A 21,914-nucleotide genomic window follows, 5' to 3' on the forward strand; every position below is an offset into this window, starting at 1 on the left:
CGCCCACCAGACCGACCGACTCACCCCTCCCGGCTCGTTCTCCACCCCCGTGCACCCTCGTCCTCTCTCGAAACACCCTCCGCTAGCACGGCCGTGGCGTCGTCCCCGGAGCAGCCTCGCTCGAAAAAACTCGCGATACAATGCACGACTGCCACCCTCCTCCCCCGACCGAATCTCACTCCACCTGCCTCGGCCACCCACCCCCTCCCACCGAACTTCCTCTTTTCTTCTTTCGCGGATCGAGCACTCCGGCTATCCTCTCTTATCGCTACCCTTTCAACCCTTTTTCCAGCGCAACGTTGGGGATGTGTTGCGAGCACTCGTGTGCGGGATACGTACAAAAGCCGTACAGATAGCCCGGCCATTGAATCTTTAAAGGTCGACTTACCGGCCCAGTGTATCGAGGCATGCTACCTGCGCAGGGCGGAGCGAAGGGGGATAGAACTCCAAGTGGCGGTTATTGCAAGTTTTTGAGTATGTGTTAGAGGAACAGGCGATTGATGTTTATTCGATTTTTTATTTTTTTTTTTTTTTTTTTCTTTTTTGATTGGAATTGAGAGATAGATAGAGAATACGTTTACGTATAACGTAACGTTATTATTATCTTTGTTGATCGTTTTTAAATTGTACGTGAAGAAACTTTCGATTGTTACGAATAAATTGTTTCTCCGTGAATATTTAAGCTTCATTTTTCTTCGCGTTAAATAATTTCTTCTATTATCCCCGAGTATGATTACGAGGGATCAAATGAATCCATGGTGGTTTCAAAGGAACACTTTATAATACGAAGAAGAAAGCGGCCACCAATTGATTCTGACGAAAGATAACTTCGCAACAACTGCGATCCAAGCTGCGCAACACGAGCCTCCCAAGTATTTTAATCACCCTTATACATTCTCCCTTTTTATTCTCCCTTCTCTCCTTCGAAAATTATTTCTCAGCGATCGAATACATTCTCTGCCTCTTCTTTCCTTTCTTTCCGCGTCAAAATTAAAAATCTAAAGAGAAAACAAAAATTCAACGCGATAAAGACACGGTTTTTAATGCAACCGTTCGAGCGTTAACCGAGGTAAAGCTTAATGAAAAATCGGCGACGGATTTACAATGCGCCATTTTTTTTTTTCCCTCGCCGCGGACCGTGGACCCGGCCCGAAATTAAAATTTAAAATAACTCGCGCCCGATACCGCGATGAACCAGCGCGAAAGGAGTGGCGAATTTATCGCTGGATTACCAATGTAAATATAAAAACGGTTATTCGCAACTTTTCGATGCGCGCGCGCGCCTCCAACCCTTCTCCCCTTCCTCCCTCCCCTCCCGCATTACAGAAATTTACAAGCGTTTAACTATGAACGCGTTCACATAATAAAATCGGCGAGTACGCGATCGCGTAACGCGGTTTGCACAACGGATTAACGTCGTTCGTTTAAAATCGCGCGCGTTATTCCACGGATTCGCGCTTTTTAGCGCGCACCCCCTTCCCCCTCCTTCCCTTCCTCCCTCCCCAGCGACGTTTTTACAATTATGCATCCGACGCGAAAAACGAACTCGCGATGTTTGACCGCTCGCGATAAATTTCTGGTTGCCGGTTTTTAACGAGAATCGCAACGTATGGCTGTTTACGCGGAGGCGCGAATTTGATACGAGAATATGCGTTCAATTGAAAATGAATTGAACGAGCGTATCGGCGACTTGGCGATTCCTTTGGACGCGTAATTTGTTCGATTTCGAAGAATACGATTCGAAGAATAGTAGACTTGATAATTTTTAAATTTATATAGAATAATTGAAGAGACATTATCAGGTGATTCAAGTTTTTAATCGATTTAACTCTTTTCTTTTAGTAAGTAAAATAATATTCCAAAATAATTTCAATTTAGAAAAGAATTAGAAATGTGTGTCTATATAATTTCATTCGAAAGGTATAGTATAAAACATTTTTCCAAACAAGTTAATTTTTCAGACACTTCAAGCTTTTGTTTTAATCGATTCAATTTCTTCCTTTCACTTGGAATAATTTCAATTTAGAAAAGAATTAAACGCGTGTCTATAATTTCAATTCAAAACGTTTCAAAATATTTTTGAACAAACAAGCCACCAAGAAATCGATAAAACTCCAAAACCTTGCCCCCTCTTCTCCCCCCGACCCATTCAACGAAACCATTCACCGATCGCCAAACGATCAATCATCTCATTCATTCACCTCCCTCCCCTTGCGCGATATCAAAATCTCCTTAGCCATCTCCAAACCGTCTCCCGCGAAACAATAAAAATTCACGTCTCTATCTCGAAAAAAAACCGCCCATTCACATTGCGTAGAAACCTCGACCAGTGCAAAGCTCGCCTGCATATTTTACCATTCCTCCATCCGGCCGGCCGCCTATCGCGATCGCCTTGTCCGCGGAGGCTCGGCGCGGAAAGTCTCTCAGAAAAAAGCAACAGAGAGAGAGAGAGAGGGAGAGAAAGAGAGAGAAAGAAACAACGTCGGTCCACAACCGTCGCGTTATTCTCTCTCTTTCTCTCTCTCTCTCTCTCCTCCTCGTATTTTCTTTTTTTTTTTTCCCCTCCCCGTCGTTTAATCCAATACCGGCCAGGCGTCCATCAAGCCGTGGCCCCGTGGTCGCAAAGGTTTTGTCCGCCTCGGCTCGCCTCGGTACGCGCGCGCCTCCCCCGTAAATTCGCGCGAGCCGCGCGCAATGTTCTGCGTGTCGCATAAAGCGTAAAACCAACGTGAATTACGGTAGGATCGCGTTACAGCGGCCGCGGGGTACAACCGTTCGACAATTCCCCGTGTCCTTTGCCCTTTAGAAATTCATGTAATTTTTTGCCGCGTTGCACGGACACGCCAATTTTCCCACGGACCACCGTCGCGACGATCGAGAAATTTAAGGCCGAAACGGGCCCGGCTGTAAAACACGCGGCTATGCAATGTTTGTAACCGAGAGAGAGAGAGAGAGAGAGAGAGAGAGAGAGAGAGAGAGAGAGAGAGAGAGAGAGAGAGGGAGAGAGGAGCGGAGCTCGGCCCGCTCGATCGTTACCGGGCGTCTGCGCGCGATATTCTTCCACGGCTAACCTTTCTCCCCTTTGCTTTCTTTTATTTTTTTTTCCCTTTTCTTTTTCTTCTCCTTTCTCTTCTTTTCTTTTCTTTTTCCTTTCCTTTCCTTTTCCTTTTCCCCTCCTCGCGCTTTTTCCCTCCCTTTCGCCTCCCTTTCTCCCTTTCTCTCGCGTTATTCCGGAGGATTGGTCGGAGGCTTTTTCGGAACGAAGCGATTTCTTTATCGCTCGGTTTTCTCGGCAACGGTGTGATGGAGTAGATGGAATACGGGGGAGAGGGAAGGGGGAGGGTAGAATACGGATAAAATCGAATCGAACGTAGGTGAGTTGGTTGGCCATAGGTGAAAGTGGTTTCAGTTCGAAAGAGAGTAAAGAACTCGAGGAAAGAAATCGTCGAAATGATCTCTCGAAGCGATAAATTTACACAATTTAACCACTTCGCAACCCTGAATAATAGAATAATTTCGTTTTATTTTTCGTAAGAAACGAATAATATGAATCGCTACCCGTAATCCATCCATCTTTTGTTCGAAACAAATAACACGATCATTTAACGATATTCCTTGTATAATTCCGATACACAAAATTCCTAATAATCCCGCGAAATGATATCCACTCACGAGAACCGAGAAGGAAAGAATGGAAGAGTGGAAAGTAAAATCTCCTCCTCGAATTCCTCCTCCTTCGTTTCATTGACTCGTGTCGCCGCCAAGGAAAGGGCACCCGATTCACCCTCCATACCCTCCTCGACCACCCGTTCCCGAACCTCCCCTACCCCTCCCTTTTAATCCACCAACTCGCAATTTCTCGGCGAAGACACGGAATCAGGCAATGCTCTCACGGCAATGCGAAATGCAATTCAAATGCCGTTTCCGTGCCGGTTCTTCGCGCATCGAGAAGGGGAGGGGGGTGCAGAGGAATGGAGCAGAGGTCGTTGCTAATTGCGGCACCGATCCTCGAACACGGCCGGCCGGAAATGGAGAAGAGTTGTCGCGAATGGACGAGTCGTCTCCTCGCGTCGCCCGGTTTCCTGGGGCTGGTTGAGCGGGCCGGGCCAGGCCAGGCCAGGCCAGATCAGGCCGTATGGTATTCGTGTCCCCGGGTCGTCCACGATCGTGTCCACGTGGATCGTCGTGCAAAGCGTCGTTTCCGCGGTTCCCGGCCACGGAAGCCGCCGATAAATCGGCCCCTCGCGCGGCCACGACGCTGGAATTCGAGTGCGAACGAATTTGTAGGCAGCACGGGGTAAACACGGGCCCGAGCCACCGCCGTAAATGGCCTTACAACCTCTCGCCGAGTGGCCGAGGGGCAATTAATCGCGCGGCATTAAGCGCAAATGAACTTTTGCGCTCCCCCTACCCCCTTCCCCGAGAGTTGAAAATCGACGAGGAAGATTGGCGTTGCTTCCGGCTAATCGACCGTGAAGTATATCTAGGGTGGCCGCTTGCAATTGCGATTTCTCATGGTAGGGATAGGGTTGTTGGAAGGTGGTTGGATCTTTTTTCTTTTCTTTTTTCCTTTTTTTTGATTTTTGGATTGATAAGAGAAGGGCGTGCAAGGAGGAGAATGGAAGGAAATATATATTTGAGAATCGCTCTTGGAATCGCGTGAATGATTCTTGAATGATTCTTTTTTTTGAATTCGTGAATTTTCTTTTTTTTTTTTCTTTTTTTGTTAATAGAAGTAAGTAAAGTGATTTCTAATTTTCTTAAAATTAAGATAAAGATGCAATAGAAATTCGAGTTTAAACGGAATTATGTTATTTTTCGCTATTCGACGGAGAGAGACTGGTGTGAGAAACCCGCGTCACACAGATCTTGACAAATCGTTCCATCCGTTGGAGCTTCGAGGAGGCCTTGTTAACGATCGTTTAACGATGCCCGTGGTCTGAATGTTCCGACGATTCTGCGACGGCAAGCGAGAAAACCGCAATGTCCCATGGGCAGCAAGACAGTTATCGCCTACTTTGATGGATCTCAAATCGAGAAACCTCGTCATCTCGTGTAAATCTGTAAATAAAACTCGCGTATTTATTGAAAATTTGTGTTCAATTCTATCTTTCAACGATAATAGCTAGGTTTAAAAAGTACCATTATTTCGTAATTAATTATTCAAATCTTTCTTTCTTTTTTTATTCTACAATAATTTTTATGCTTCGAATTACTGTAAATTTCTATAATTTGAACTATAGAACTATAAATATACCACCAACGCGAACTGTATTTAAAAAAAAAAAGAAAGAAAAACACTTAAAAATTGAAAAATATTTATTTCTATTCTGAGATTCAATCAAATAAAAAAATAAAAAAAATAAATAAATACAGGAGATATTTAAAAAGAAATTTAAACAAAACGCATTCTCTTCCCGCTTAAATTGAACAATCTGTACGAGTTGAAGGAGCATAACGTGCGCGGCGTTATGGAGAGGATCGAGGATCGTGGTCGGAAGGAAAAGAGAAATCAAAGGATCGTCTAGTCGGCCAAGGGGACAAGTTTATAGTTCCCCGTCACCCTCGACGAGGAACCACCATTCATTAATAGCTGAGTCCCTGAGTTAGCCTGGTACGACGTCGTGGCAGCCCCGGACCGTCGCCAAAGCTCGGCCGGCTTTATGGCCGTTTAATTGGCCGAGATAGACGACGATATATTATTATGCTAATTTTCAAGGAACTTCGCGGCCACGGGAATCGTTACCGGGAGATTAAAGGCCCTATGTGACATCGCGCCGTTAATTACCGCATTGAACATAGACCGCACGATGTTAGCGGCTTATCCGGCCTTCCTGGACTATTTGTTGTCTGTTTACACGGGGACACTCCAACAACGCTACGCCTACGCTCGAAAACACAAGGGACGCAACACGGAGGATCCAACCGGAGGCCGAGATACCGAGATTCTGATCCTAATTATGAGAGGAGGAGGGGGAGGGGAAGGGGAAGGGAAGGGAACACTTTCAACTAGAAACTTTGACACTCGTTTCCTTTTCTGTTCGTTCTTCTTGAACTGGGTTTTGATGCTGAACATTGTTCGTGAAAGCTTTTCATCCGTCGTGTATCGTTTTGTTTCGATCTTCGAAACTTTGATATTTGTTTAAAATTGTCGTACGAGAGTATTATTTATTCTCTCATTTTTCCGTATTATTATTGGAATAATAAATTTCGACGAATAATTCTTGGTAGTCGTTCTTATCGAAAGTGTCGAATAAATTAATCGAACATCTCGACCCTTAAATTCTTATTAGTCGAGGGGAAACGATAATTTGTGAAAGCCACTTCTTCTTCTTCTTTTCCGGCTATTTTGCTCGAAATCGACGCACTAGATCCAATTAGTTTACCATTATCGGTTCACCATTATCGAGGTCAACGATCCTCGCTCGCTTTGCTCGCGAAGAGATATCGTTCCAAACACGATTTCCTTTTTGATTTCCTTTCGAAATCTTCCCTCTTCTCGAATGATTTTCGTTCTGGAAAACGAAATCCAAGCCGCCATCAGCCATTCCCGTAGAATATAGCAGCAGGGGCGAAAAACTCGGGCTAACTCGCATCTGTATCAATTTATGCTGCCAACAACGCGGCCGGTGATAACGGAAGCGCCTTGGCTATCGGGCGGAAGGGAGATAAACTGCCGGAGGAATCTCGCTGCATGACACGGAGGATGTTTGTGTCGTTCGACACATTGCCCTTCCGGGATTGGATTCCACTACTTGGATTATTTATGTGTTCGAAATGGTGAGAAGTAAAAATTTTGAAAAAAAGAATTCTAAATTTTCTCCGAATCTTTCATCGAATCGATCTTGTGAATTAAAATTAATGCGAATAAGAAATAAAGATCTCTGAATATAAAGTCTTGTGCTAATCACATTGTTTAACGTTGAAAAATATTCAAAGAAGAACATGAATAATTCAATGGTAATAATAATATTCGATGTTATATTATATTATAATAAATAAATCATCGAAATGTTTCGATATTACGAAAATTTTCTTTAATATACTTGACAACTATGCGAATTATTCATATTCTTAACAATAATACAATTCCATTAACGATCGCAAAATAATAATAAATTATTGGAATATTGTTTTTGTAAATTTTATTCCGTAAAAACTATCGAATTATACGACGTAGACTAATAATCGATTTATCGTAACAATATTATTCGAAATCTTATTCGATTTGTATAAAATATTTACCTTCAATATTCCATTTTTCATGAAAAATGCCGATAATTATCGTCCGTCGTCTCCAGTCCGTATTGAATCCACTCGATACGACGTCGAAACTACGAATGAACTCGAGCTCGGATTTTGCGCGTCTTATATGTAAACACAACAATCGCTACGTTACAGAGGTGAGTCAGCAATACAAATCTTCGCTCGCCACGGAGAATACAATACATAATACATAACAATAATATAATTCCATCGTAATATAACATCGAACATTATAATATCGTTATAAATTACAAAATCGTATCTTATATTTTTACATTGTAAATTTTTATTTTCAATAATAACGTATTATTGAATAAATTATTAAACGCACTACTCCTCATTTCTTATAACAAAAAATTCCAAAAAAAAAAAAAACAAAACAAAAAATTGCGTACGATTTTTAATAAAATTATCGATTAATTAAATTATAAAATAACAAAGATTCATTTCGCATTTCCATTCGATTCCTCCTAGCACAAGATATCCTCTGGCCTGAACGAAAGAGAAACATCATCTTTCCATATCCAATTTTATCACGGGAAAATTCCACGAGAAATAACGAAATCCCCCCATTTTTTCCCCTCCGCCAAACGCAGTTCACTTAATGCGAACACCGAAAGTCTCGTGGGGCAATCATCCCGTTTCTCACCCTTATCCGGAACGAGGAGGACTCTCCTCCAAAATTCCAGGAACAGAACCCTTGCAACCGAATTCCACGGCGATTCGTCGCCGCTTTCGCGCGACTTGAACACGGCGGAGAGATGCATCCTCCTCCTCCTCCTCCTCCTCCTCCTCCCCTTCCCCTCCTTCCTCCCTCCCCTCCTCTTCCCTCGAAACAAATTGTTTGCGCGGTCTAGGGTGGCGTGTATTCGCGTCCCTGGAATGAGTAATGGCTGGCTGGCCGGGCCGAGTGAATCTACGACTCTGAAACCCTTTGGAAACGACCGTACTGGAACTGCCAACTGGAAACTGGCTGAGGGGCTTTAACGTAACGGAGTAACCGCGATTGGCGCAGATGGCGTGATCCTAGTCTCGCTGTATGCGTGTACAAGTGTATGTGTGTGTGTGTGTGTGTGTGTACACGCGCGACACGCCGCCCTTCGACCGCGTGTGGAACACCCTATCCACAAGCTTTACCCCGTGAACCATCGTCCTTCGCGAAAACTGCCGCAGTGATAATTTACTCCAACTCTTTACCGATCGGGAGCAGCAGGTGTTCCTCGTGGCACGCGGCTCGATATATATATATATATATATTTTTTTTTTCGTTTTCTGTTCTGATCAACCGGGATCACCGGCCCTTTTTATTGCCGAATTTGAAATTAGCATTTTAAACCCAAGACGCCGGGCAAAGGGAAACGTAAATTGGAGGAACATGTGCAACGAGGGATATCGGAATGATTTATTTCCGTGTTCGATCCCCGCATTTCGAGGATTTCGAGTTGGGAGTAAGGTAAGTTCGAGGTAACGATCCTTGGATGTGAAAATTTCGTAGCATTCGATGCAGTAGTAAACGTCGTATGGTTATGAATATTGTGAGAAATTTTTGCGATTCGCTCAACTTTTGTCCCAAAAATAATCTCGGCAAATTCTCTTTCTTTAATAAACAACTTTTCCAAATTCCGCCTCGTTTACGCGCCTCCTTAGGGCGTGTATAATAAAATTTCATAAAATTCGTGCAATCTCGGAGGATATTAGGTTAGATCCCAGGGAAATCGAGGATCGGCCTCGAACGAGGCGGCGGAATCGAAAGGAGAGGGGAAAAAGGGACAGGTGATGGCCGGCGAAATTAATGGTCGGGTATCACGTGTAATCCTGTATAGGACAGTAAACAGTGGCGGGGAACTCCCTTTCGCATTCTTATATAACCATAAATTATGATCAAAGCCTATCGGGGGTCGGTGGTATTCCCCTCCAGGATTACCGGTGGCAAAACGAAAGCGGCTCTGTTACGTTATGCAGTCTTGTGTACGCTCAGCCTTGCCTCATATTTTTCCTCCAGCGTCTCCTCCGCTTTTCTCCCTTTAATTGCCGCTCGGCAATTACGGGGCGCGTTTCAAACGAGGCCGAACGAATGATCGAGAGATTTCGTTTCTTCGAATTTCAATCGAGACCATCACGATACACGCGAATAATCTCGCTCGATTAATCGAGAGAAATTAACTCGTGCTATCCGATATAAGATATCGATATGCTCCTCCCTTCTATTCCCTGTCCTTCTCGTAACTCTCCGATTTTTCGCACCTGCGCCCGATTCCAGCCGCACGTTTTCTATTAACACCGATCCGGATCGCAGTAGCTACCCGGTGAACCGTTACCGACTTCCAACGAGGCTGCATCGCGTTTCCAGATATGTTAAACCGATTAAAAATTAAACTTGTGACAGCCGATTTTATTATCGAGTACTTGTATTCCGTATTGTATAGCGTTTGTGTTTAACGATCGCATTCGAGTTTATGATTATGAAGAGAGAAATGATATAATTAAAGTGTGCTTGAATTAAAGGAGAGATCGTAGTATGTATTGGATTAATTAATCTTGGTCAGAGTCAATTAGAGTAATTGGAATATCTGTACAGGAATCTTTTTCTTTTTCTTTCTCTTACGAAGGATTACAGAATTTATTAAATTCATTTTAAGCTCGGAAAATTGCGAGAAACAGACGAGCAAGCAGAAAAGAAAAAGATATTTCATTTTGAATTCCTCCACTTATTTTTACAACATATGATATTCCAAACTTAATAATCGACGTAATCAATGAGCATGTATTTCAAATAAATATAATTTTTCTTAAAAATCATTCAAGAGTATGCCTTTTAAAACACCCTCAAAAAATGTTTCCAAATTTCAAATGATATTAATCAATCATTGATGAACACTTCATTCCTATAAATAAAGATTTTTAAACAATTATTTTCTTACTTAACAACAAAATTTTTCAAAAGATAATTCGAGCATTAAACGGTAGAGCTTTGCGTCGTTACAACATCAAAATCACGCGTATCAGGGGAATCGAGCATTTGACCGGCACCGTAGCACATTGCACACGCCGCGGATCCATCTGGATGCAAGTAGTCGGGTATCTTTTGACCAGGACAGGCCAGTAATCTGCCGGTTAATGAACGGACGACAACGTGCATCCTGATAGACAGAGACGACGATATACAGGATTATTAAACGGTGGTACGTCATTGCGTGACGCCGGTCTTGCGACGCGCGTGGCGCCTCGGCTTTCTGCGTGCCCAGGCCGTGGATACGTAGGACCGACGCGTTACGAACCGACGATTATGTCACTTCGATAACGAGGATGGAAGGCGGCCGCAGTCATTTGTAACGTGACTCTGCGGAAATCACGGGAACGCGGGAGGAATCGCTCTAACAGGGGAAAGGGGGAGAAGGGGCTTTCTCTCATCCCCGTGTCCCTGTCTCCCTTTCATCCGTTTAATACAGCCGAGTGTCTGTCTTCGTCTTTCGTCGGCGAACACACGTCGACTGGTACACACGGTGGCGTGCTGCGTCAGATCTCTCTCTCTCTCTCTCTCTCTCTCTCTCTCTCTCTCTCTCTCTGTCTCTCTCTTTCTCTCGGCTAATGGTATTAGTGTCATTGATAGTTGATGCGATGTGTGTCGAACAAATATGTATTTATTGATTTCGAGGGGCGGTTTCGGGGGAAAGGGTGAATTGGGGAAAGGAGATGGAGAGCGAAAGAGAATGGGAGAACGAGAAGGGGATGATGAGGAAGAAGAGAAGGAAGAGTGAGGTTGAAGAGTGAAAGAGACGATGAGAAAGTTAGAAAAGGGAAGAGGAAATGGGTAATGTAATAGCGAGAGAGAACGAAAGAATGAAATGTAAGAATGAGATACGAAAGAAGAAACAAAAAAAAAGAAAATAATAATGATGAAGGAAGAAAGGCATGTACGGCGAAAAGAAAGAGGGAGGAAGGGGTGGAGACGTTTACCCAGTTTAGGGAATCGGTAGCAAAGGGTTGGCTGTCTTGCCGCTGAGCCAAGAGCCTGAGTGGCTTTCACGCTGTCCGATATTAATGGCTTCCAACCGATTCGAGCCAAATGGAATGGCTAACGTGTAAATCGAGAATGTTTGCGCTGTCCCTTCACGAGAGAGAATACTCCCACATGGATACGCCGTTTCGTCACCGAAAGGGGGATGTTCGATTTGCTATACATACGTGTATTTAAATCTTAGAGAACGAAAGAAATAAAGAAGGATAAGATTGATCTGTATTGAACTTTCTTTACTTATTATATACTTTACTTTTGTGTCGAAAATCCAATTTACCGAATAATATTTGAAAAATAATTTCTCTTAACCCTTAACCCAACTTAAATTAAATAAAATTCGAAGATTCCAATGATATCAAAAATGTCCCATTGAAGGAACTTCACAAAGGAGAGGGGAAGGGGGAAGATATTGTATACACGAAATGGAAAGAACAAGGGGAAGAGAGAGAGAGCGAAGAAGCACTTTGTTGTTCCGAATGCGGGAAGAGAGTATCAAAATGGTAAACGACTCGTGTCCATTAATCACTTTTATAGCGACCCACTGACGCAAGTCACCGCGCGTGTGTGCGTGTGTGTGTGTGTGTGCGAACACTGTGTAAACCTTGCGCGTGTTCCCTTTTCTTTCTTTCCTTCTCTCGCGTTTCCGCGTTCGAGCACCGGTTCAATCGACCGCTAATAGGAGTATTGGTTCTTAGATCCATTTAGAGGAGCGCGAATGGTTGGCCGATGACGCGGCAAGTAATAATGGCTGCTTGCTTCCATCCCCGACAAAGAGTGAAGAATTCTGTGCATCGTGACCATCATTGAAACGATATTTCTATCGTTATTTTATTCTGTTTCCATTGTGACACTTTTGATCCGAAGGAAATCAAGAACGGATCAACAAACGCAGTTCAAAGAAAGAATCCAAATTGCAATAGCTCGATCATCTCGAAGATAATGTGCCATTGTTCTCTCAGAGATCATCGAATAACTCTACAATCATCTTGGCAAATAAAGAACTCGACTTAACTTCCTTCGCAAAACGATAAGTTTGGTCTTCAGTTTTAGAAAACTGTGATCCTTCCTTCCTTCCTTCCTTCCCCCTTCGTTGGAGAGGGTTGCCGTTGCCGGATTTTCCACGCTCGTCAGGCCCCGAACAGAGAGATACGCGCGTAACGCCTGTCAGTCGCCGCTTTGTCGGCGCCGCGGCAGCGCGCCTATGGTGTTTTATTAATAAAATTCATAGAGATCCCCGTACTGGTCGGGCAACCACCCCAAGAGGGCCGGTCTGGCAGCCGGAACGAAAACGAAAACGAGAACTGGTCGAAGAAGCGAGTGATGCGGGGTTGGAGGGAGGGGTAGAACGATGGCGAGAAGGCAACAATAACGGTGACAACTCTGATTCAATAAAGCATAATGTCTGGACGAGGAGGAGGAAGGGTGGGAGCGAGGAGGGTGTCCTTTCGATGGTACGGGGGGGACGAAGGGTGGAGGAGGAGGAGGACGAGCACGGACGAGCAACGACACGACGAGGGGTTGCCATTGATATCAACATAAATCACAATAGGAATTTGTATTACAGTTACGAAGGCTTGGTGGATAGGAAATAAGGAATGTAATAAAGAAAATGGCCGATCGTGGGGGTTCCTCGCGAGAGGAAGGCCGAGCAGTCGCCTCCGATTTTCCAAAGAATATTTTTCCCGGGGATGAATCCCGCTCATTGTGCCCGTGAATAGAGCCGTTTCGAGTGTTTTTTTTTTTTTTTTTTTCTTTCTTTACCTTCTTTCCCCGATTTACGGAGTTCCAAAGGGTGGAGGAATTTGTACTCGAGACTTTTAGCCGAGTCGAGGGAAATGGAAACGAAATATCTATCCCTTCTCCCTCTTAGATCCAAATGCGTGCGCTTGGATAATGTTTATCGAAGTAGGATAGTCATCGATCGATATTGAATACGTATATCATACTCCTCAGTCATCGAATTTTGATGTATCCGCGCTGGGTGTAGGATAAACCTCTCGATATTTATCGTTCGCGCTCGTATATTTATAATTTACGAGGGGGGTGTCACCGGCCCTGCGTAACCTTCGAAATTTTGCGCCAATATTTGACCGCGATAAATCCACCATCGGCGACCAACTTACCTCCAAACATTATCCGTCACGCCCACTGAACCGTTTATAAATAAAACTCCCCACCATCCATCCCGACTATCTCTCGACTATACTCTCGACTATAACGAAAGGGTTACAACCTTCTTTCGCGTGATCGGGTAACGGATTTGACGCTCGATTAAAATCGAGTTGAGGCACGATTAAAAGGATCGATTAAAAATTAATAATATTTTCCCTATTTCCCTCTTCTTCTTCTTCTTCTTCTTCTTCTTCTTCTTCTTCTTCGTCACGGGGCTGATTATTATTAGCGGGGAGGTTGCGTTTGCGTAATAAAGGGGAGAGGAAAGAGTCAGGGGATGAAGAGAGAGAGAGAGAGAGAAAGCGAGGAAGCGCACAAACGCCAGAACCCTTCGTTGCACGGAACGAGACGTTGGAGGGCAGAGGAGGGGGAGAGGAATGGAGTTGGGGAGGTGGTTGAAGGGGGGGGTTAGTTCAGAGGCGAGGAATGGGGAATTGTAATGAGCAGCCCGACAGTTACAAATGACAGGACGGAATTCGCGAACTGCGATAGAACCCAGCTTCTGCCTAAAGGCCGCTTTACACGCTCGGACGGAAATGTTTCGTCCGTTGCAGGGCAATTCGACCTTACCCAAGGTCGTAACTTCATCCTCTTCACCCACGTCCCATCGTTAATATTTTCACCTATCTCTCCCTGTCCCTTCCTATTTTTCCTTTTGTCTCTTCCTCCCTTTCTCTTTCTCCCTCTCTTTCTCTCTCTCTCTCAAGCTTGATAATTCGTGCATACGAGGAATTATAAAATTCGTACAGGAGTATACTTGTATATTCAACAAGGGTTGATTAAATTTCAACGATGCGTTTTATTATGGATGGTCGGTGATAATTTTAGTTTGTTAAATTTTTTTTTTTTTTTTTTAGAGTCAAGTAGTATCCACTTTTTGTTCGTAGTAATTATTTTGCTCTTGTTAAGAGCGGAGTGGAGAAACAGATGAACGTTGTTCGGAATTTAGTTTTTTATTCTAGCGTTCGCTGCTTTTATTATTATAAACCGATATTACTTTTCCAAATTAAATTTTTTCGATCGTTGTCTCTTTACAATACGCTCAACAATTTAATTAAATATATTAATTTTTTCAATACGAGTAATTTTTTCGAAACGAGTAATAAACCTTCTCTAATTTAATCTTAAAAAAGATCAGCAATATATCAAAAAAAAAAAAAAAATAATATCTTCCTCTTCGAACATCCTCAAACGATATTCATTCTAGATTTCTCGTTTTCTCCGTCCAAAACAATCCTGCCCCCAATACGGTTCCAATAAATCGTTCCTCGAAACCTCGAGATGATTCACGCGCTTCCCCTCCCCATTTTGTCAATCTCCTCGTATAAACTCGGCGGGAAGGAGAGGCAACATTTCTGCCTAATACAAGTTGGAGAAGGGAGGAAGAACCACCCCTGCCGAGTAACTAAACGGTGTTCGCGCATTCCAAACGGGCCGGGCCCGCGCTCCAAACGATAAGGTATGCCGCTAACGATGCCGTGGCCGCGCGAGTTAATGCGACGACGATGACGATGACGACGACGACGACGACGACGACGACGACGACGACGACGACGACGATGAGAACGGCGACGAACGAGGACGATGTTCGGCGAAACATCCTGGGCACCGAGCACCTACGAGGAATTCCGCGATTCCGTCTGCTGCCACAACCGGCCGAGACATTCCTAAACTGTCGGAACGAGCCGTGGAACGCGGGCTTACGCGATTAAACTCCGGATGACGGAGAGAATTTCCGCCGGATTATTTCGTTTAATCGTTCAGACGATCGTGCTATTTCTGGGGAGCGGATATTGGGAGAGTTCGTGCTTCCAAAGTGGGTGGGTGAGGGAATTTCTCGTACCTACGAGGATGGCTTGATTCAATGCTTGTCTTCTTTTTTCTTTTCATACTTTGAGGAAAAGGATGTTATCGGTTCCCGGTTCGGAATTCGGTGGAAAGTGGAAGAATGTGGATTTATTTATTTATTTATTTATTTATTTATTTATTACGCAAACAGAGAACGTAATTTGGATTCAGATGTTGTTGGAGATTAATGAAACGTGTTTGGAATGATTATCTTTTATTTTCTTTTATGCTTTATCAGATAGGAGAGATTTTTTTAAAAATGCATAGCCTTGTTGATTTAATTATGCATACAAAAAGAATCACGTTGCACGAATATACAATATAGTCGCAAAATCTTATATTTTCAATATTTTCAAAATGATATAACTAACATTTACAATGAATTAATTATAAAACTTAAGATTCATTGTACAATAAACAAATTCATTTCGCGAAAAGGAGCATAAGAAAGAAAATCTGCAATCCAATCTCCGAACAATAATAGTTTCCTAAAAGCCGAAATCACGAAAGTATATCTGATCCCCGCGAGATGCAATGGTCCCAGAATAGCGGAAAATTCTCGATAACCTACCCTACTTTTCCGGCCGATCCTCCCCTCGAAGAGGAACGTGCGAATAAGCGAGCTTGAAGAGGACAGCGGATCTCCTCGAGGAGGCGAAAAGGAGGCGAAACGTTCTAATCCCTCGGGGAACGGAAGCGACGTCATACGAGTGGATCCGGAATCTGATTCGGAATAAACGGCGCGAGGAGACATTTTGCGGAGGCTGACACGGGGGAAAAAACGAAAGGGAGAAAAGAAGAAAGGAGCGGACACATTTCGGTTGCTCGTACGCTCGTCGAGAGGCTACCCTGGTAAGGGGTAACTTTTTATCGGCCTGTACTTGTGGCCACCCCCTAATGCGCCCTCTCTGCGGCTTCCAAACAACTTTATTTTCACAATCGGATGCGCTGTTTCGTTTCGCGTTCTTGGTTTCACGAATTAGTGGCGTGGGATATTTGCGATTGATGTTTAAAAAAGAAATGTTTCTAGTTTTACTTGAATTTTTATCTCTGATAAAATTGACACGAAATTGTATCGTACGATGGTTGAGTAGAAAGAATTAGAAACGGGAAAACGGCATGTTTTCCATTCCAATTTCTTGCTGCATAGAATATTCGTGGAAAGTTTTGTTCGTTGAGAAGTCTGAAACACAGAGAAACTCTTTACGAGCCGCCTCGAATTTATCATCTCAGAAAAATTCAAACTTCTCGTAGATTGATGGGATTCGCGAGAAGTCGTGCTATTATTCTTTACGATATTAATAACAGACGTAACGTTCCATCCAATCGGATGATACGAAATAATTTTTCCCCCTTATTTAGAAACGCTATAATAAATTACAGCGCGGAGAATTGAATTTAAATATCGAAAATTATAAATAATTATATAAAAAATTTAGATATTAAATAACAGAGACGAATCTGTGAGAAAGATCCTCGATGGCCTCGAGGATGCGGTCGAAGATCAGGCCAGCAGAGCAAGCAGTTAGAAACTGGTCGAACGGAGAGAAGCTTGGACGAAAGCAAGAGCAAAGAGAGGAGAGGGAGGAGGAGAGGGAACGTAGAGCTCGTGGACGAAGAAGCAGGGTTCGGTACGTAGCAATATACGGGAGACTTAGCCGTGATAAATCCTTATATATGAGGCCGCACCGCTGCGGCCCTCTATATGAAACTCCCTCCGGAGCGCCCCACGGGATTACCCTTATACCTCTCCGGCCGACCTATACCGGCGAAGAAAAGTCGCTACGTTGCTACGCGGACCCGTTGCTAGAAATAGAAAACAAATGAGAAGTCAACGGTTCACGCTCGCGTCCGGGCTTTCCCTCTCTCCGATAATGGACGGCTGATGGGTCCAGGGATCTCGCCGATGGTGGCGCCATCTGAATCGTTGCGATAAGTTTGTTCGTAAGGAAAGAGAATTCACGGAATTTTAGATCTTTCGAATTATTTCTCTCACGAATGTTTCGTGCTTGTATATTTTAAATTAAAACTTCGTTGGTAATAAATTTTAATATAACATTCGCAACATTCGTGACAGCATTCGTAGTCGTTTCTTCGTGTTTCATTGCGCGAGACCCTCTTCGAGCAATTACTCGAGGAACGAGGACAATAAACGTGACGCAACTGAGAAGAGGAGAAGCGGAACAACGATGTCATTTCCGGGGAAAGTGATGGATATTTGGTACAGTGGGAGGGCGTGCCTTTAGGATCGTGTTTTCCACAGCGTTTCAAGTTATAAAGATTCGTATCGGTGATAGTGATTATCCCGGATGGCGACATAATCGTTACGTCGTTAACTCTTAACGGCTGCGTAAGCCTGTGGCATCGCGCCACTCCCGTCGCAAAACCGAGGCCCGGCATTTTGTTTTATTGCGTCGCGCCGAAGCAGTCGTGCCAACACCCTAAAGAGTGTTTTCCTCTCTTTCACCGTCAATTACGCGCGACGTTTACGCGGCCCTCTAATCAATTCCGCGCTCCCCTCTCCCTTCATCCCTCGATTGGCGGGAAAAAGGAAAAAAAAAAAAAAAATCAGGAATGGGGGAAAAGCCTCTTACTGTTCCTCCCAGATATTTTCTATCAAACCTCGATATTCCACGATTTTTTTCTTTTTATTTTTTCCATTGTTCCCCGATCTCGTCCATCTTCCATCTTTTCGTATACTTCGTCCGAACGAATTTTGACGAATAATTGAAGGTTGTAAAAGTTGAAGATAACATTTTCGAATTGGTTAATCCAATCTAAAGTTTTTTTTTATATTAAACATTGTTGGGAAATTGAAATATCCGAATTCTTTTGATATTTGTTGCTTTATTGAGAATAATATTAATCAAAATTTGTCAATAATTTACGTCGATAAAAAAATATTATATTATATTCTTATAAATATTATATTATAAATATTATATTCTTATAAATATTATATTATAATCTTTTATCCTTTCGAAAGTTCTATTAATGTTCTATACAATAATTAAGTATTTCACACAATATTTGATACATATAATTTGTTACAATACGATACAATCGACAGGATTGTAATATTAAAATCGTATTCAAACAAAACACGTATTCACTTATTTTTGAATAATTTTATAAATTTGTCAAATTTCGTTATTTCGTACACGACAGCCTAATAAAAATACACGTCAAACAACTTAATATTGAAAAATTAAAATTCAATTAACAGAAAGAGATAGCGGTGACGTCATTACACCCTTCGCATCCGATCTACACAATTCATACGCGTTTAACCCTCATCTATTTCATTATCCCGTTACCCGTTACGTTCAATGCACGTCAAAGCGAATAAAAAATCGCGAGTCCACGGGTTTTTACCCGTAGAATTTACACGTTCATCGACAACCGATTCCCCGCATCGGTAACAATGGCGAATATACATTAAAGAAATTTACACGATAATACAGGGTTGGGCGCGATAATAGAGGGGAGGCGGAGGTAGGGTACGCAAGAATTAACAGCGCGGCGCGACAAAGAATTTCATAAATATTTAAAACAAAAAGCGTGGGAGGGGGAGGGAGGAGGAGGAGGAGGAGGAGGAGGAGGTATACGAGGTATACGATGTAAATTCACCGTTCGACTGTTCCAGGGGTGGGAGGGGATTTTTCGCCTACACGATTCCACGCGCCCAGAGCGCGTCCACGCGGCGTAGCGCGATTAAAAATTAGCTGAAAATCCGATATCGTTCATTACATCATATACCCGCGACGCGATTGTTTTTATTTGATGCTTCAACGCTCACGGTAGCCGTTTTAAATTATATAGAGGATGCATTCGACGCGGCCGCGCGTGTGAATTCGACGTTTTTATTTGAAAGCTGATTCGCTTTTCCGTCCACCGCTGCGCTCTCCATCCTCCCTCCCCTCCTCTCCTCCTGCGTCCTCCACTCTCCTCGCGCGCCGCGCATCCCCTCGAGCTGAATCGAGCCCACCGGCGATGGTGGCGATGGCGATGGCGATGGCGATGGTGATGGTGGTGGCGGTGGTGGTGGTGGTGGTGGTGGTGGTGGTGGTGGTGGTGGTGGTGGTGGTGTGGCACCGTTGAAATTTCCGCGCTCGGTGATGCGTATGACGTATGTAGAATATAAAATGCGCAACGTATTACCGAACAATTGCCAGCCGATAATACATTCGAATAGACGTCAGTGCGTGTCATTAATGGTTTCGCGATTTTCCCCGAGTTTTCCAAGGATCACCGGATTCGTATCGTTCCCTGCGTAAAACGACAACCGGTCATCAACGTCGGCAGGGATATGTATTTACGTTTGTATATACACGTTTTTATTTACACGTACGGGAATGGATATTCGATTCGAGAGATCGAGAAGCAAGAGTATCGACCTAGGGTGTAGGGTGATCCCGTCTCTCGTTTTGGAACGACGCTTTTTTTTTTTCCTTCTCTGTTCTGTTCTTTTTTCTTTCTTCTCTCTTTTTTTTTTTTTTTTTTGTTTTCCAAAACGCGGGATCGAGCAGAGGAGAGGAGAGCACGAGAGTAGTGGATAGAGGGAGGAGGGTGGAATTAATCGTCGGGCATTATCAGAAAAATTACCGGACTGTAAAATTCACTCTGCGCTCGCGTTCGAAACACTTACCGCTCGTAAAAACGCTCCGGAATGGGATAAAAGAGAGCGATCGCGAGGGGTTGGCGGGGTTCGGGATGGGTAGGATCGAGAGAGAGAGAGAGAGAGAGAGAGAGAGAGAGAGAGAGAGAACAGAAAAGCTGCGTGTGCTTCGACGAGAACAGACCGAGCGAACAAACAATCGAACAGCGCCGAAAAAATAAAAATGGAAAAGCAAAAATGGAGGAGAAAAAAAGAAAAAAAGGAAAAGAGGAGAGAGAACGAGGAACGTAACGAGGAAAGGAGAGAGAAGGAGGGCGAAACGAGGGGTAAAAAAAAAAAAAGAAAGAAATACAAAAAAGAGGAGAAAAAAAAAAAAAGAAAGGGCGGAGAACATCAACGCGTAAAATGTTTGCCGTTGCGACGGACGTACGGTTATCGCGCGTTGGCTGCGATTTTTGGTACACGGATCACGATGGTGGTGGTGGTGGCGGCGGAAGGGTGGAAAATCGGCGAGGGGCACGCGAGAGAGGGTTGAAAACGGGGAGAGGATCCGCGGAAAACATCCGTGGAGGGAGGGAGGGAGAGGGGTGGAATCAGAGAGAAATCGAACGACAATAATTATCGTGAAAACGGAATATCTCGGTGGGCAAGGGATGCGTGGGGGAGGGCGGGGTGGGGGACAGACCAGCCGGATGTCATTCCCGGTCGCGTCGTTTGNGGGAGAGGATCCGCGGAAAACATCCGTGGAGGGAGGGAGGGAGAGGGGTGGAATCAGAGAGAAATCGAACGACAATAATTATCGTGAAAACGGAATATCTCGGTGGGCAAGGGATGCGTGGGGGAGGGCGGGGTGGGGGACAGACCAGCCGGATGTCATTCCCGGTCGCGTCGTTTGGGGAAGAAGAGGGGCACGAGGGAACGAGAGAAACGGAAAGATCGGCGAGGAGAGAGAGCGAATCCGCGTAAAACGGAGAGAAAGGGAGGAGGACGAAAAATCGGTGGACAGACCCTCTCCTTCTCCCCTTTCGAGAGAGAGAGAAAGAGAGTGGACGGGGGAGGGATATACGCGAGAGTTTTGCAGAGCTGCGTGGCGCACCGTTCGGTGTGCCATTGTGTTCGTTATAATTAAAAACGCGATTCGCAATTGCAAATTGGAAAATGGGAGAGCGCGTACCACCGGGCGGCGTTGTTTATGGGCTGTTCATTGATTTTTATGCGCCGAAATTAATGACCGACCCGCGATTTCGGGGGCGTCCGCCGTATAATCGGGCAAAAGTGTGTGTAGCACCTATGGGTGCCGTTACGCTCTTCCCACCTCGCTCCTGCCCACGTTCTATCCCGCACACGTTGGAAGGCCAGCGTAAAAAGGCCGGAAGGGATCCCGGACAAATGCAAAATTTCCACCGCGGCAACGAATAAACCGAACAACGATCGGCGTTGCGAGGCCAACCGGTCGCCATCGATACCTTATTTTCCAGATATATCCACGCGTCCACAGGGGATCGGAGGGTGGGGAGGGTTAAATGATCGCCGACACGTTTCAAATGAACGCTTGCTACGCCGATGAATATTTTTGATTTCACGATTCGATAGAAATTTTTAACCTCGATTTCAGACTTTTCTAGGCGCCGATGATGAATTCCAGTTGTCGTCGTTTCGAAAGCTTCGTTCAAATTTTCCGCGCTTTCCGCAGGTGTAAATTCACGGATTCTGGTTAAATATTGTTTGCGTTGTTTGCGTTGTCGCGAGGGGCGTGACGGTTTTTCGGATTCGGCGTCGATTCGGCGTTTGATTTTGATTTCGTTCCCCGTGTAGAACTTGCCCGTGTAAAAATTACGATCGACGGTTACGGGCGGTCGAATTACGATAATAATTCTATCCACGTGCGATTAATCCTCGTTCGACTCGACCGCATCAAATTGACGCGTTGATGCGAATGTAAAATGTGTAGCTTTATTTTTTTATTTATTTATTTATTTATTTTTTTTTTTT

The sequence above is a fragment of the Apis laboriosa genome, unplaced genomic scaffold (genome assembly GCF_014066325.1).
Source record: "Apis laboriosa isolate Shangri-la unplaced genomic scaffold, ASM1406632v1 scaffold34_cov151, whole genome shotgun sequence".
NCBI classification, from domain to species: Eukaryota; Metazoa; Arthropoda; class Insecta; order Hymenoptera; family Apidae; genus Apis; species Apis laboriosa.